The following is a 13772-nucleotide window of genomic DNA, read 5'->3' as shown; positions in this document are numbered from 1 at the left end:
CGGAAAGGCGGGACAACTCGAAGTGGTGGCTTCTAGGTCATAGGTAGATAAGAGACTAAAGGCTGCATTCTCTGGGGTCTTTGATCAGTCTTTTGCTGAATACACGATTTACACGTTGCAGGGGGTAGAGAAATAGTCACATGCCTTAGTCTGATTCAGTGACTGCATTTTTACATAAACAAAGGAAGCAATCCAGCCAGGTGGGGTGGCTCATGGCTGTAATCCTAGCACTTTGGGAGGCCGAGGCAGGTGGATCACCTGAGATCAGGAGTTCGAGACCAGGCTGGCCAACATGGCAAAACACCATCTCTACTAAAAATACAAAAATTAGCCAGGCATGGTGGCAGGTGCCTATAATCCCAGCTACTCGGGAGGCTGAGGCAGGAGAATCGCTTGAACCTGGCATGGGGGTGGGATGGGAGGCGGAGGTTGCAGTGAGCCGAGATCACATCACTTCACTCCAGCCTGGGCAAAAGAGCAAAACTGCATCTTAAAACAAAACACAAAAAACAAAAACAAAGGAAGCAATCAGATAAACATTTGTCTTAGGTGAGTCGCAGGATGACTTTGAGTTCTGTCTTTTTTGTCCTGCACCTGTGAAGATAAGCTATCAATTTACATTACCAAGGTAAAATTCAACAGAACTGTTTTAGGGAAATTCCTTGTGGGCCAGTTATGAGGGAGGTATGTAGCTTTTTAAAAAAACATCTATGTAGCTATCTTATTTAGGACCAAAATGGGAGGCAGGTTTGCCTGATGCATTTCCCAGCTTGACTTTTCCCTTTGGCTTAGTGATTTTGGGGTCCCAAGATTTATTTTCTTTTCACACAGTGTTTTTTTTTAATTTATTTTTTATTTTTTATTTTTTTATTTTTTTTGAGACAGTGTCTTGCTTTGTTGCCCAGGCTGGAGTGCAGTGGCACTATCACAACTCACTTCAGCCTCAACCTTCTGGGGAAGTGATCCTCCCAGCTCAGCTTCCGAAGTAGCTGGGACCACAGGTGCATGCCACCATGTCTGGCTAATTTTTTAAAAATGTTTTTGTAGAGATGAGGGCCTCGCTTTGTTGCCCAGGCTGGTCTCAAACTCCTCGACTCAAGCAATCCTCCCACCTTGGCCTCCCAAAGTACTGGGATTTACAGGTGTGAGCCACTGTGCCTGACCTTAATGCCAGTGTTATGTACCACATAAATAGATGTTTACTTTCACCTTAAGAGCAGGATTTTTGAGTTTTTCCTGCTTGTGAAATTTTAAGGTGGCAAAGCTAAAATTCTGCTTTAAATTTACCCTTGCAAGATGTGAAGAATTTCCTAGTAATACTTTTTCTTGTAAGACTTATGGCCTAAGTGGAATTAAGAAACACAAAATTAAATATAGTTGTTTATTTTAGGGTTTGTTGCTGCAGCATAACATAGCAAAAGCTGAGCAATGCTGGTTGTTAATAATTGGTTCTCTATGTCAATAGTATTAAAAATCATAATTATTGCAGCATTTTACTCTTCAGTACTGAGTATACTGAACCAATGAATAACATTTTTTGATTCAAGTGATAGATATAAACGTAGAAAGCTCATACAGAAAAATTTCACTCCAAGTTATTCTTAGCATGTTTATGTATATTCAAAAGTAAATATTAAAGTATTTTCAATTCATCCAAATGGCATACCTTATTCATATTACAGACATTGTTTTACTAATTAAATATGATAGTACCTACTCAATCATATGATAACTGGTTGTGCAACTTTTCAGGGATGCCAGAAATGATGTCAAAGTAGGCATCTGGCTAATTGGATTTCTAAAGGCAAGGCTGAGGGGGAAACTAAACCCCAGATCCCAAGGCCAGGTCTTTTAGACCATGCTGAGTTAAATAATAGAGATGCACCAAAGTTTAGAGTTAAATAATAGAGATGCACTAAACTTTGGTGCATCTCTATTATTTAACTCAGCATGGTCTAAAATTGGTCAATACCCTTAGCATTCTCTTGAATAATATCAGGACCTTTGGAAGCTTTAATGATCATTACCCCACTCCTGACTTTCGTGTCATTTTTTTCTGGTATTTTGGTTCTCTGTTGATGTTATTTAAGCACATAAAAAGATATTTTTGTTGTTTATTAGAGGCAGTATTTCTTTAGATAACTGGATGCTTCTTTTTTTTTTTTTTCCTCACCATTGCCTGGTAACATTTCGGGCCTTTCTTTTGGGACAATTTGTCTTTTTCCGGAAGTATATCTTTTAGGAATTTCTTTGGAGAGTCTCAGTTTGTGGAAAACACTTGAGTTTTATCTGAAAAATATCTTGATTTCCCGCTTATTTTGAGATGATAGTTTCATAGAGTATGTACTTCTAGGCTGACAGTTGTTTTTACTCAGCACTTTGAGAATGGTACTTATTTTTTGGCTTCCACTGTTACTGTTAAGTCCATCATCAACCCACCAGTCACTTCTTTTAGGCAATCTGTCCTCTTTCTGATGATCTAAATTTGACTTCGATGTGTCTAGGTGTGGATTTCTTTTTATTCTTTCTGATTGGAATTGTTGGTATTTGAGTCACAGTCCGGGCAGGAAAAAGAAACCATGCTAGGTATTTTAAAACATTTTTTTGTATTTTATATACAATTTTTATATGGAGGATTTTGTAAGGGAATTAGCTACACATATGTCAAAAGGTTGAAAGAGGAACAAAGGTGAGGTAGCCCAGAGATTAGAAAATACAGAAAGTAGCTATCGCATCTCTAGGGCTCAAGTAATCAAAGAGAGTAAGTTGCATTACCAGAATCTAGAAGGGAAGAGGAGAGACCACCATCTCCTCAATGGTTGGGCTACTGGGGCTGAATGGTTGGAGGAAGTGCTATTGCTGAGAGTTTAGAGCCAGAAGGAAAAGACCAAAAAAGAGAGGGGAAGAACTACTGCTATTCCCCTTTCCTACCTTATGATTACTGACCAGTGCCTATTATTGGTGAAACCTTGGGGGAAGCCAGCCACTAACAGAGCCTGGAAAAGTGCTTTGAAGACATCCCATCCTAGCATTATTTTGCAGGAAATAGAAGGATGGATGTGGAGTTGAAAGCTAGGTAAATAACCAGTACAGTTTAGTTTCTGAATTTTAGGATTTGTTGTCTGCATCACGTATGGTAAATTCTCTGCCATTTTCTTTTTCTTTCTCAGAGACAGGGTCTCACATTGTCACCCAGGCGGGAGTGGTGCAATCATAGCTCATTGTAGCCTCAAACTTCTGGGTTCAAGCAATCCTCCTGCCTTGGCCTCCTGAATAGCTAGAAGTACAGGCACATGCCACCATGCCTGGCTAATTTTTAAAAAATTGATTAATTTTTTTTTTTTTTAGAGACAGGGTCTTGCTATGTTGCCCGGGCTGGTCTCAAGTGATCCTCCTGCCTTGGCCTCCCAAAGTACTGGGATTACAGATGTGAGCCACCTTGCCCAGCTGTCATTCTCTTTGAATATTCTCTTGCTTGTTCTTTAATTTCATTTTGAAAGTCCAATTATATATAATAGCTTCTCTATTTTCTGTGTCTTTTGCCCTCTCTTTGGAATTTCCATGTCTTTCCCTTGCTGCATTCTGAGTAATTTCTTGAAATCTATCTTTCAGTTTCTTAATTCTCACTTCAACTGTGTCTGATCCGCTGTTTTAACCAGGCTATTGATTTCTTTTTTTTTTTTTTTTTTTTTTTTGAGACAGAGTCTCACTCTGTCACCCAGGCTGGAGTGCAGTGGCGCAATCTTGGTTCACTGCAACCTCTGCCTCCCTGGTTCAAGCAATTCTCCTGTCTCAGGCTCCCAAGTAGTTGGGACTACAGGCTTGTGCCACCACGCCCGGCTAAATTTTTGTATTTTTAGTAGAGATGGTGTTTCGCCATGTTGGCCAGGCTGGTCTCAAATTCCTGACCTCAAGTGATCTGCCTGCCTCGGCCTCCCAAAGTGCTGGGATTACAGGCATGAGCCACCACGCCCAGTCACCAGGCTATTGATTTCTAATTTCAACTATTTTATTTTTCATTTCTAGAAATTATATTTGGTTTCATTTTACTTGATCTTAGCCAAAAGGTTGAGAAGCAATATTGTTTTCATTTCAGAAATGATTTGCTATTTTTAAAAACCCTTTTGTTCCTCAGTTGTATTTTCAATTCTACATATTAAACATCTTATTATATATTGTGTATCTGATAATTCCAGTGTCTATAGTATCTCCAGGTATGGTCCTTTGTTTCTGCTGTCACTCATAGTGACTTATGTTTTTTTCTTTTCCATTCTGAACTTATGTTTATTGGACCTTCATGTGGTTGTGCAAGCACTTGATGCCTGGGCTTAAAGTAAGTTCTTGCAGAGATGATGATTGTTTGCTTCTGCCAAATACTTAGGGGCCTCACTAACCTGAGGTCACTTAAAGTAAATCATTCATGTGGGCTTTCTTTTTAGGTCACAGTTTTAGGTTCAGGATCAGAAGCATGGTGTCCAGTTGTGATAGGCTGCTTCTGAAATGGCTCCTCATGATCCTTGCTTCTTGTTATTCATGCCTTATGTAATCCACGCTCTGTGTGTGTGGGCTGGACCAAGTGATATGCTTCTAACAAATAGAATATGGCAAAAGTGATAGGCTTTTACTTCTGTGATTTGGTTATAAAAGACTGTGAGTTCTGTCTTGCTTGCTTGCTCTCTCTCTCTCTCTCTGGCTTTCCTCGCTTGCTCTGATGAAGCGAGCTACTATGTCGTGAGCTGTTCTCTAGAGAGGCCCATGTGGCAAGGACCTGAAGGCAGCCTCTGGCCAACAGCCAGTGATGAACTGAGGCCCCCAGACCAATAGCCTGTGATAAACTGAATCCTGCTCACAACCACATGAATGAACTCAGAGGCAGGTCCTTCCCCAGTTGAGCCTTGAGATGACTGCCACTGCAGCCAACACCTTGACTTCCACCTTGTGAGAGGCCCTGAGCCAGAAGACCCAGCTACGTTGTGTGGATTCCTGACCCACAGAAATGGTGAGATCATAAATGTTATTTCAAGCCACTAAGTTTTGGGAGTAATTTGTTATTCAACAGTGGATAATTAATACACCAATTGACAGTGGCAATAATCCCACTCTATTCTGTATAAATTTAGCCATATCCGCATCACTGTTTCCAGTTATGGCCATTATTCCTTAAGAGGAATACTGAGACAAACCAGAAGGTACCCAAAAGAAGTCTGTTGAGGTGGGGAGGGGTGGTAAAAGATCTGGGAAATATGTCATATGAAGAACAGGTGAATGAATTGGGTTTGTTCTGGTTCACCCTCTGAGGGTCCAGTTTCTAAGTCTCTGAGCTTTATCTTCTGTCCCCAAAGATGGCCTGTTACAGCAGCAGCTCTGGAACACCTATGATCAGCACATGACGTCAGGGAAGCCACCAGCTTTAGAGCTCTCTTACCTCTCTGGATTTGTGTTTTTTTAATCTTGGTTTTTTTTTTTTTTTTTTTTTACCTCTAAGGATTTCCCTTACTTTCTACTATAGTAACTACACATTTGTGAAATATTTTAAATATGTTATTCTATATTTTGGGTATTTTTGTACTAGGAGGGTTTTTTCAGGGTGGCTAATAGGCTATATTGCTGGGAATGGAAGTCCCTATGAACTTGTTTTTTAAAAATTGTGGTAAAATTTACATAACATAAAAATTTGCATTTTAACAATTTTTAGGTGTACAATTCAGTGGCATGTATATATATTTACAACATTGTATAACAGTTACCATTATATATTTCCATAACTTTTTCATCTTCCCAAATGGAAATTTTTTACCCATTAAACAATAACTCCCCATTTTGCTCCCTTCTACCTGATAACTTCCTATGGACCTGTTTTAAAGGGAAAAGTCATTGCAGATCTTTGAGAATATATTTGCAGAACCCCAGATATTCTCAGGCCCTAAATGGAGAAAAAATGGTCAAAGACCGTGCATTTTTATTTTTCGAGACAAGGTCTCTGGCATCTAGGTTAGAGTGCAATGGCATGGTTATAGCTCACTGCAGCCTTGACCTCCAAGGCTCAAGTGATCCTCCTGCCTCAGCCTCCCAAGTAGCTGGGACCACAGGTGCACACAGTGACAGGTGGCTAATTTTTAAACTTTTTGTAGAGATGGGGTCTCACTGTGTTGCACGGGCTGGTCTAAAACTCCTAGCCTCAAGCAATCCTCCCACCCTAGCCTCCAGAGTGCTGGGATTACAGACATGAGCCACTGTGCCTGGCCCAAAGATTATACATTTAACATTGTAGAATTATACCTGGAAAGTGCTGTTGATTACTGATGTGCTCTGGGCCCCAAAACCAGTGCCTTTTAAAGTTGAAAAGTGCTGCCAATATTCATATTTAAGAAATTGCAATATGTTTCTTCTACCATTCTCCAGATGCCATGCTGCTTCCTAATTCTACCTTTACAATTTTCAGCAAAAAACAAATTCGTAAAAAAAAACCCATCCTGCAGGAAATACCTGGTATAGGCTGGTAGATATTGCTAAGAAGAGTAAGACAAAAGCTTACTACTACATTTTAGGTGAGGGGTCGGTCAATTGTTTTTACTGGTACATAGTCACTAAAAAGAAATAACTACTCAGTGGTATCTTTTCTCTAGGAAAGTTCAATTAACTTTATAACTGAGGATATGTGAGAGAACAAGATACGTTACTGGCTGAGCATTCTTTCATTCTCTCCCCATAACTATCTAGTAAAGAGAATTTTGTCTTTGCTATTCTATTCTGTATCTTTTATGATGCAGAATTGGGAAAATGAGATGGACTTAGAAAGAGATGGACCTGAAAGGGGGTGGGTAAGAGGAAAAGATTCAGTAAAAAGCCAAGTCAAGCCTAGGATTAAAATTAAAAGAAAGGAGAGATGAGAGAAAAACTACTTGCTGGATGCCACAGTGAGTTTTGGGGTTGGTCAGTGAGGGGTACTCTAGCAAAATTGGGGAGGAGAAAAAAGCTGGCTTTAGGATGGGTGTTGTCAGTTATGATTTGGATGGCTTTTGATGTTCTTTGTTGTTTTCACTTTTTTCTTTTCGTTTGAGATATTGCTCATGTACAGTCAGGTGCACAATCTTAAGGGCTGAGCTTAATGAATTTTTATGTGTCTACACCTGTGTCACCACCACCCATCTCAAAATACAGAATATACCAGCACCTCACATGTCTTCTTCCTCATCCCCTTCCCAGTCAACCATCTGCCCCACAACCAAGAAATAATCACTTTTCTGGTTTCTAGCACCATAGATTAGTTTTTGTCTGTTTTTTAACCTCATAAAAATGGAATAATATGCCAGGCACGGTGGCTCATGCCTGTAATCCCAGCACTTTGGGAGGCCGAGGCAGGCAGATTACTTGAGGTCAGGAGTTCAAGACCAGCCTGGCCGACATGGTGAAACCCCATCTCTACTAAAAATACAAAAATTAGCCAGGCATGGTGGCATGCACCTGTAGCCCCAGCTACTTGGGAGGCTGAGGCAGGAGAATCACTTGAACCCAGTAGGCGGAGGTTGTAGTGAGCTGAGATCGCACCACTGTACTCCAGCCTGGGCAACAGAGTGAGACTCCATCTAAAAAAAAAGAAAAAAGAAAAAAGGAATGATACAGTATGCACTCTTTTGTGTCTAATTTCTTAATTTTTTTTTTTTTTTTTTTTTCTGAGACAGGGTCTCATTCTGTTGCCCAGGCTGGAGTGCAGTGGTGTGAACATGGCTCACTGCAGCCTCAACCTCCTAGGAACAAGTGATCCTCCAACCTCAACCTCCTGAGTAGCTGGGACCACATGCATGTGCTACCACACCCAGCTAATTATTTTATTTTTTGTAGAGGCGGAGTCTCACCATGTTTCCCCGGGCTGGTCTTGAACTGGGCTCAAGCAATCCTCCCGCCTCAGCCTCCCAAAGTGCTGGGATTACACGCATGAGCTGCTGCACCTGGCTTTAGTTTGATTTCTTTCACTCAACATTACATCTATAAGATTGATCGATACTTTTTTACATAGCAAAATAAGTTTTTAAAATCACTGTGTAGTATTTCATAAATTATTCATCTGTTCTATAGTTGATGGATATTTGTTTGTTGTAGCATTTGGTTATTATGAATACAAGTGCTATGAACATTGTTGTCTATATGTGCTGGTGGATGGATGTAAAGCACTCATTTATGTTTATTGTCTGTTCAGGTGTGGAATTACTGGGTCATAGAGTGGACATATCTGTATCTTTAGTATTTCCTGTCAGGTGGTTTTCTAAAGTGGACATGTCAGTGTACACTCCCACCAGCAATGTGAGAGAGTTCCAGTTGTGCTTATCCTTACCTGGACTTGACGTTTTCAGTCCCTTAATTTTAGTCACTGTTAATGTTTTTGCAGGGGCATAAGCAGAGATTAGAAATCCTTTTAAATTATTTTAGCTGTTAAATCCTGCTTTCACATAAAGGATTCTATACATAAAGTGGGTGCATGAAGCTTTGGAACTTATTTAGGAAATCTTGAGGATTTGGAAGTGTGCACATTTAGTTCAGCTGAGCTGGGATTTTTTTTGCACCCCACCTCCTTTTTTTTTCTGAGATGGACTTTCACTCTTGTTGCCCAGGCTAGAGTGCAATGGCGTGATCTCAGCTCACTGCAACTTCCGCTTCCCGGGTTCAAGCAATTCTCCTGCCTCAGCCTCCCAAGTAGCTGGGATTACAGGCACGTGCCACCACGCCCAGCTAATTTGGTATTTTTTAGTAGAGACAGGGTTTCTCCATGTTGGTCAGGCTGGTCTCGAACTCCCGACCTCAGGTGATCTGCTCGCCTTGGCCTCCCAAAGTGCTGGGATTATAGGCGTGAGCCACCATGCCCAGCCCCCACCTCCTTTTTTTAGAGGCAGGGCCTTGCTCTGTCACCCATCTGTCACCCAGGGTGAAGTGCAGTGGCATGATCATGGCTCACTGCAGCCTCAAACTCCTGGGCTCGAAGGATCCTCTCACCTCAGTCTCCTGAGTAGTGAAGACTACAGGCATATGCCACCATCATGCCTGACTAATTTTCAATTTTCAATTTTTTTACAGAGATGGGGTCTCACTATGTTGCCCAGGCTGGTCTTGAACTCCTGGCCTCAAGCGATCCTCCTGCTTCAGCCTCCTGAGTAGCTGGGATTACAAGTGTGTGACACAATGCCTGGTTCTTTCTGTGTTTTTGAAGGTGAAGCTTTATTCTGTAAAGATACAAGACTGGCTCCTAAAAGAAAGATGATTCTTCAGAGACTGTCTAAAGTTGGAAAAGCTACCAGAAGACTAAGTGAATGCCTCTTATTGTTGGCTAGTTGTTAAATAACTGTGCATCAAAATCACCTGGAAGGTTTGTTAAGCCATGGCTTGCCAGCCCCACTCTCAGAATTTCTGATTCAGTAGGTCTGGAGTTGAGCTAAAGAATCTGCATTTCTAAAAACTTCCTAGGTAATGCCACTCCTGCTGGTCCCAGGACAGCACTGTGAAAGCCACTGAACTCACCTATTGCAATAGTCTCAGTGAGAGGCAATATTGAAGGAGGTGAGAAGTAGTTGGATTTGGGAGCTCTTTGGAGGGGTAGAGCCAATAAAACTTGTTTTTAAACATTGTGATCCTAGAATGTTCCTTAGGTAGGTTTATTTATTTCCTTTCCTTCCTTCCTTCCTTCTTTCTTTCTTTCTTCTTTTTTTTTTTTTTTCTGAGACAGGGTCTTGCTCTGTCATCCAGGCTGGAGTGCAGTGGTGTGATTTCAGCTCACTGCAGCCTCTGCCTCCTGGGCTCAAGTGATCCTCCCACCTCAGCCTTCCAAGGAGTTGGAACTACAGAAGTGAGCCACCACGCCTGGCTAGTTTTAAAAATTTTTTGTAGAGACGGAGTTTCGCCATGTTGCCCAGGCTGGCCTCAAATTCTTGGGCTCAAGCAATTCACCAGCCTCAAGCAATTCACCAGCCTCAGCCTCTCAAAGTGCTGGGATTACAAGCATGAACTACTGCACCTGGCCTCTGATGTAGATTTCTTACTTTGTGTGTGTGTGCGTGTGCGTGTGTGTGTTTTATTTTTAAAATGTAACTGGCAGTATAGTTTTGTTGTTAGACATAAAGGCTCTAGAGTTGGATGGCCTGGGTTCAAATTGCAACTCTACTGCATATTGGTTGTATAATCTTGCGAGTTACTTCATTTCTCATTTGTAAAATGTGGATAATATTAGCAGGTGTTTCTTGTAAGGAATAAATGAGATACCTCCTGTAAAACACTTCTCATGGTGCATGGAATATGGATTTTTAATTGGTTCAATTTGGAGCAAGAACATACCCCCTTGATATGGTAATGAGGATTGTCAAAACAAAATAACAGAAAAGAAAATTTTACATTTATTTTCTAATATTATCTGATAAGTAAAAGAATTTGCAGAAAGCTAATTTTATTTTATTTTTTATTTTTGAGGCAGAGTCTCACTCTGTTGTCCAGGCTGGAGTGCAGTGGCATGATCTTGGCTCACTGCAGCGTCCACCTCCCAGGTTCAAGTGATTCTCCTGCCTCAGCCTCCCGAGTAGCTGGGATTACAGGCACGTGCCACCAAGCCTGGCTAATTTTTGTATTTTTTTTTTTTAGTAGAGACGGGGTTTCGCCATGTTTGCCAGGCTGGTCTTGAACTCCTGACCTCAGTTGATCCACCTGCCTTGGCCTCCCAAAGTGCTGGGATTATAGGTGCTAGCCACTGTGTCCGGCCAAAGCTAATTTTAAAAATTTAATTTTTATTACTTTTATATAAAGCATAAATTGTGTCAACAGTTATTCTGATAGATCACTTGAAAAATGTAGCTTGTACCTTGTCTTACTCTTTTTGTGTTGCTATAACAGAATATCACAGACTGGGTAATTTACAAAGAACAGAAATTTACTTTCTTACAGTTCTAGAAGCTGGAAATCAAGATCAAGATGCCAGCATCTGGTGAGGATCTTCTTGTTATGTCCTCACATGATGGAAGATGGAAGGGCAAGAGAGCAAGAGGGGACCAAATTCACCCTTTTAAAATGGCATTAATCCCACCCATGAGGGTTGGAGCCCTTTTGGCCTAATCACCTCCCCAAATTCCCACCTCCCAACACCGCCACAATGGCAACCAAATTTTGACATGAGTTTTGGAGGGGAAAAAACCTTCAAACCATAGCATACCTTCTGTGTAAATTCTTTATAATATTTACAATGGGCATTTTATTCATTTGGATTTAATGGGTGATATATTTTGGCTATTTTTCCTCTCCAAATCTGATGTTGAAATTTGATTTTCAATGTTGGAAATGGGGCCTGGTGGGAGGTATTTGGATCATAGGGGTGGATCCTTCATGAATGGCTTGGTGTTGTCTTATCAATAATGAGTAAGTTCTCACTTTATTAGTTCATGCAAGAGCTGATTGTTTAAAAGAGTGTGGGTACCCCTCCTGTCTCTCTGTTGCTTTCTCTCTTGCCATGTGACACATCTGCTCCCCCTTCACCTTCCACCATGAGTGGAAGCTTCCTGAGGTTTTTACTAGAAGCAGATGTCAATGCCATGCTTCTTGTACAGCGTGCAGCATTGTGAGCCCAATAAATCTCTTTTCCTTATAAATTACTCAGCCTCAGGCATTCCTTTATAGCAACACAAAATGGATAAGACAATGGGTTTTAGTAAGAATTGCAAACGAGACAGCGGCTGTATTTGGTACTTAAAATTTTTCATCTACTTGTTTAGTTATCAGTGACACAATTAAAAATTGCTGAATTATTATTCATTCAGCTAAAAAACTGCCAAAGTTCAAATGCTGTGATACTGGCTTACAGCGTATTGACAGGCCAAAGCAAATGATAATAAAAGTTTTAAAATGTTTTCAGAGCTCAGCAAAATTTTGGCCAAAGAAATTTTCCATGCAGGAAACATGATGTAAACATCTATTTTTTTCTTACCCTTTCAGAAAATGAAATTGTCCACTATATAATAATACATAATTTCAACAAAATCTTCTGCATACAATTAGCTATAAAAGGAACTAACTACCAAAAGGCAATCACTTGTAGCAAAAGCATTTTATCTTTGTAGATGCCAAGAAAGGTTTCATTCTTTTGAAAAATAGTCTAAGATTATTTTCCAGCAAAATATAAACAGTCTCCTCGAATGATATAATGATCCAAGCTTATTATTTTCTCTTGCATTGAGTCTTAAGCACAGATGCACATTAGAATTACTAGATGCAAGCCTGGAATTCTAAGGCTGGAGTGTGGTCATATTTATGTTTACATACTTCCTAGACTTCAATAGGTCTTCTACTTTGGGCCGCATGGCAGACTGAATAATCTGAAAACCCTTCTGCTACAGAACACCGAGAAGTACTGGGTAAAATAAGGGAAATATCCTTTTAAATGCATAGTTCGAATTGTAAGGGAAGTTGTTTAGGGACAAAATGAGAGCTGGAGTTACAATTCCACATTAATAAGCAGGTGCTGATACCTTGTTTCCCTTGGCAGTGGAAGAGAGTGCAGCAGGTCTTTGAATATCATTGTTTCATCCTTTTACTATAATAACATTGATGAGAGAAAAAAATGGATTCTGGGCTGGGTCACCATCTATGTGGAGTCTGCATGTCCTCTCCATGTCTGTATGGGGTTTCTCTGGGTGCTTCCCACATCCCAAAGCTGTGCACGTCAAGTTTATTGGTGTGTCTAAATGGTACCTGTCTGAGTGAGTGTGATGTGTGTGAGTGGCCCTGTGATGGAATGGCGTCCTGGCCAGGACTGGCTCCCACCTGGTGCACTAAGCTGCTGGGACACGCTCCAGCCACCTATGACCCTGAACTGGAATCATTGGGTAAATGATTATCTTATTTATTTTTATTAATCTTTCTTAAATGTATGTATAGCTCACACATATTCCAGTGTTTCATATTAGAAGTGCTTTGGTCTTTATTTAGAAGTTTGATGATGTTTTTGTGACCAGAAATATGCTGTAGGAACTTAACTGTATATCAATTAGCCTATGGTAAAATTGATTTCATTATACTACATTGTTTTTGCTTAGAGACATGGTTTTCAAGAACCTAAGGACCATGTTAAGTGAGGACTTACTGTACCCTGATTTTTGTAAACAAGGAGCTTGGGTTTTAATAGCTTTGAGGGTCAGGAGACAAGGTTGTAGAAAGACAAGATGGGGAATTGGAACTAAGAATCTGGTTTAGAGTTGGGAGTCTGGAAGGGCTACAGCTGAGTAGAAAAAAAAGTCATCGATCAGCTGAGGTAGAAAATGACGAAATTTGTCTGCCTTTGCCTGAGCTTTGAATGAAAAAAACATATCCCTATGAGAATTAATAATAACTGCCTTTTCTCAGGTGGGTCATAATCTGAATTTATATTATCTGTGTGGTCTGGCAGTCTTGAGATATTAGTATAAAAAATGGTTGAGATACTCCTGGTTGAGATATTAATATAAAAAATGGTCCGAGGCTGGGACATTTTTAGGGCTCCTGGCAAAAGCAAATGCAGGACTTCTCTTGAGGGATACACTCAAGCCAGATGAAACTAAGGTTGCGTGGTGACATGCGAGTGATGTTAAGCAGAGCCCAGAGGCTCTTGGGTGACAGGTGAATGAAAACAGGTTAGACGGCCTGGCCTCAGGCAATCACGCCTGCCCATACAAACCCACCAAGCTGATGGAATGCCATCTGTGAGGACCTCCTTCTCCAAGTGCTACTGTCTCTGAGGGTTCAAAGGTATGTTCCTGATTTGGGTATTT

The sequence above is a fragment of the Gorilla gorilla genome, chromosome X (genome assembly GCF_029281585.2).
Source record: "Gorilla gorilla gorilla isolate KB3781 chromosome X, NHGRI_mGorGor1-v2.1_pri, whole genome shotgun sequence".
Taxonomy (NCBI): domain Eukaryota; kingdom Metazoa; phylum Chordata; class Mammalia; order Primates; family Hominidae; genus Gorilla; species Gorilla gorilla.
The sequence above is the reverse complement of the archived record's forward strand: the minus strand, read 5'-3'. Positions refer to the sequence as shown.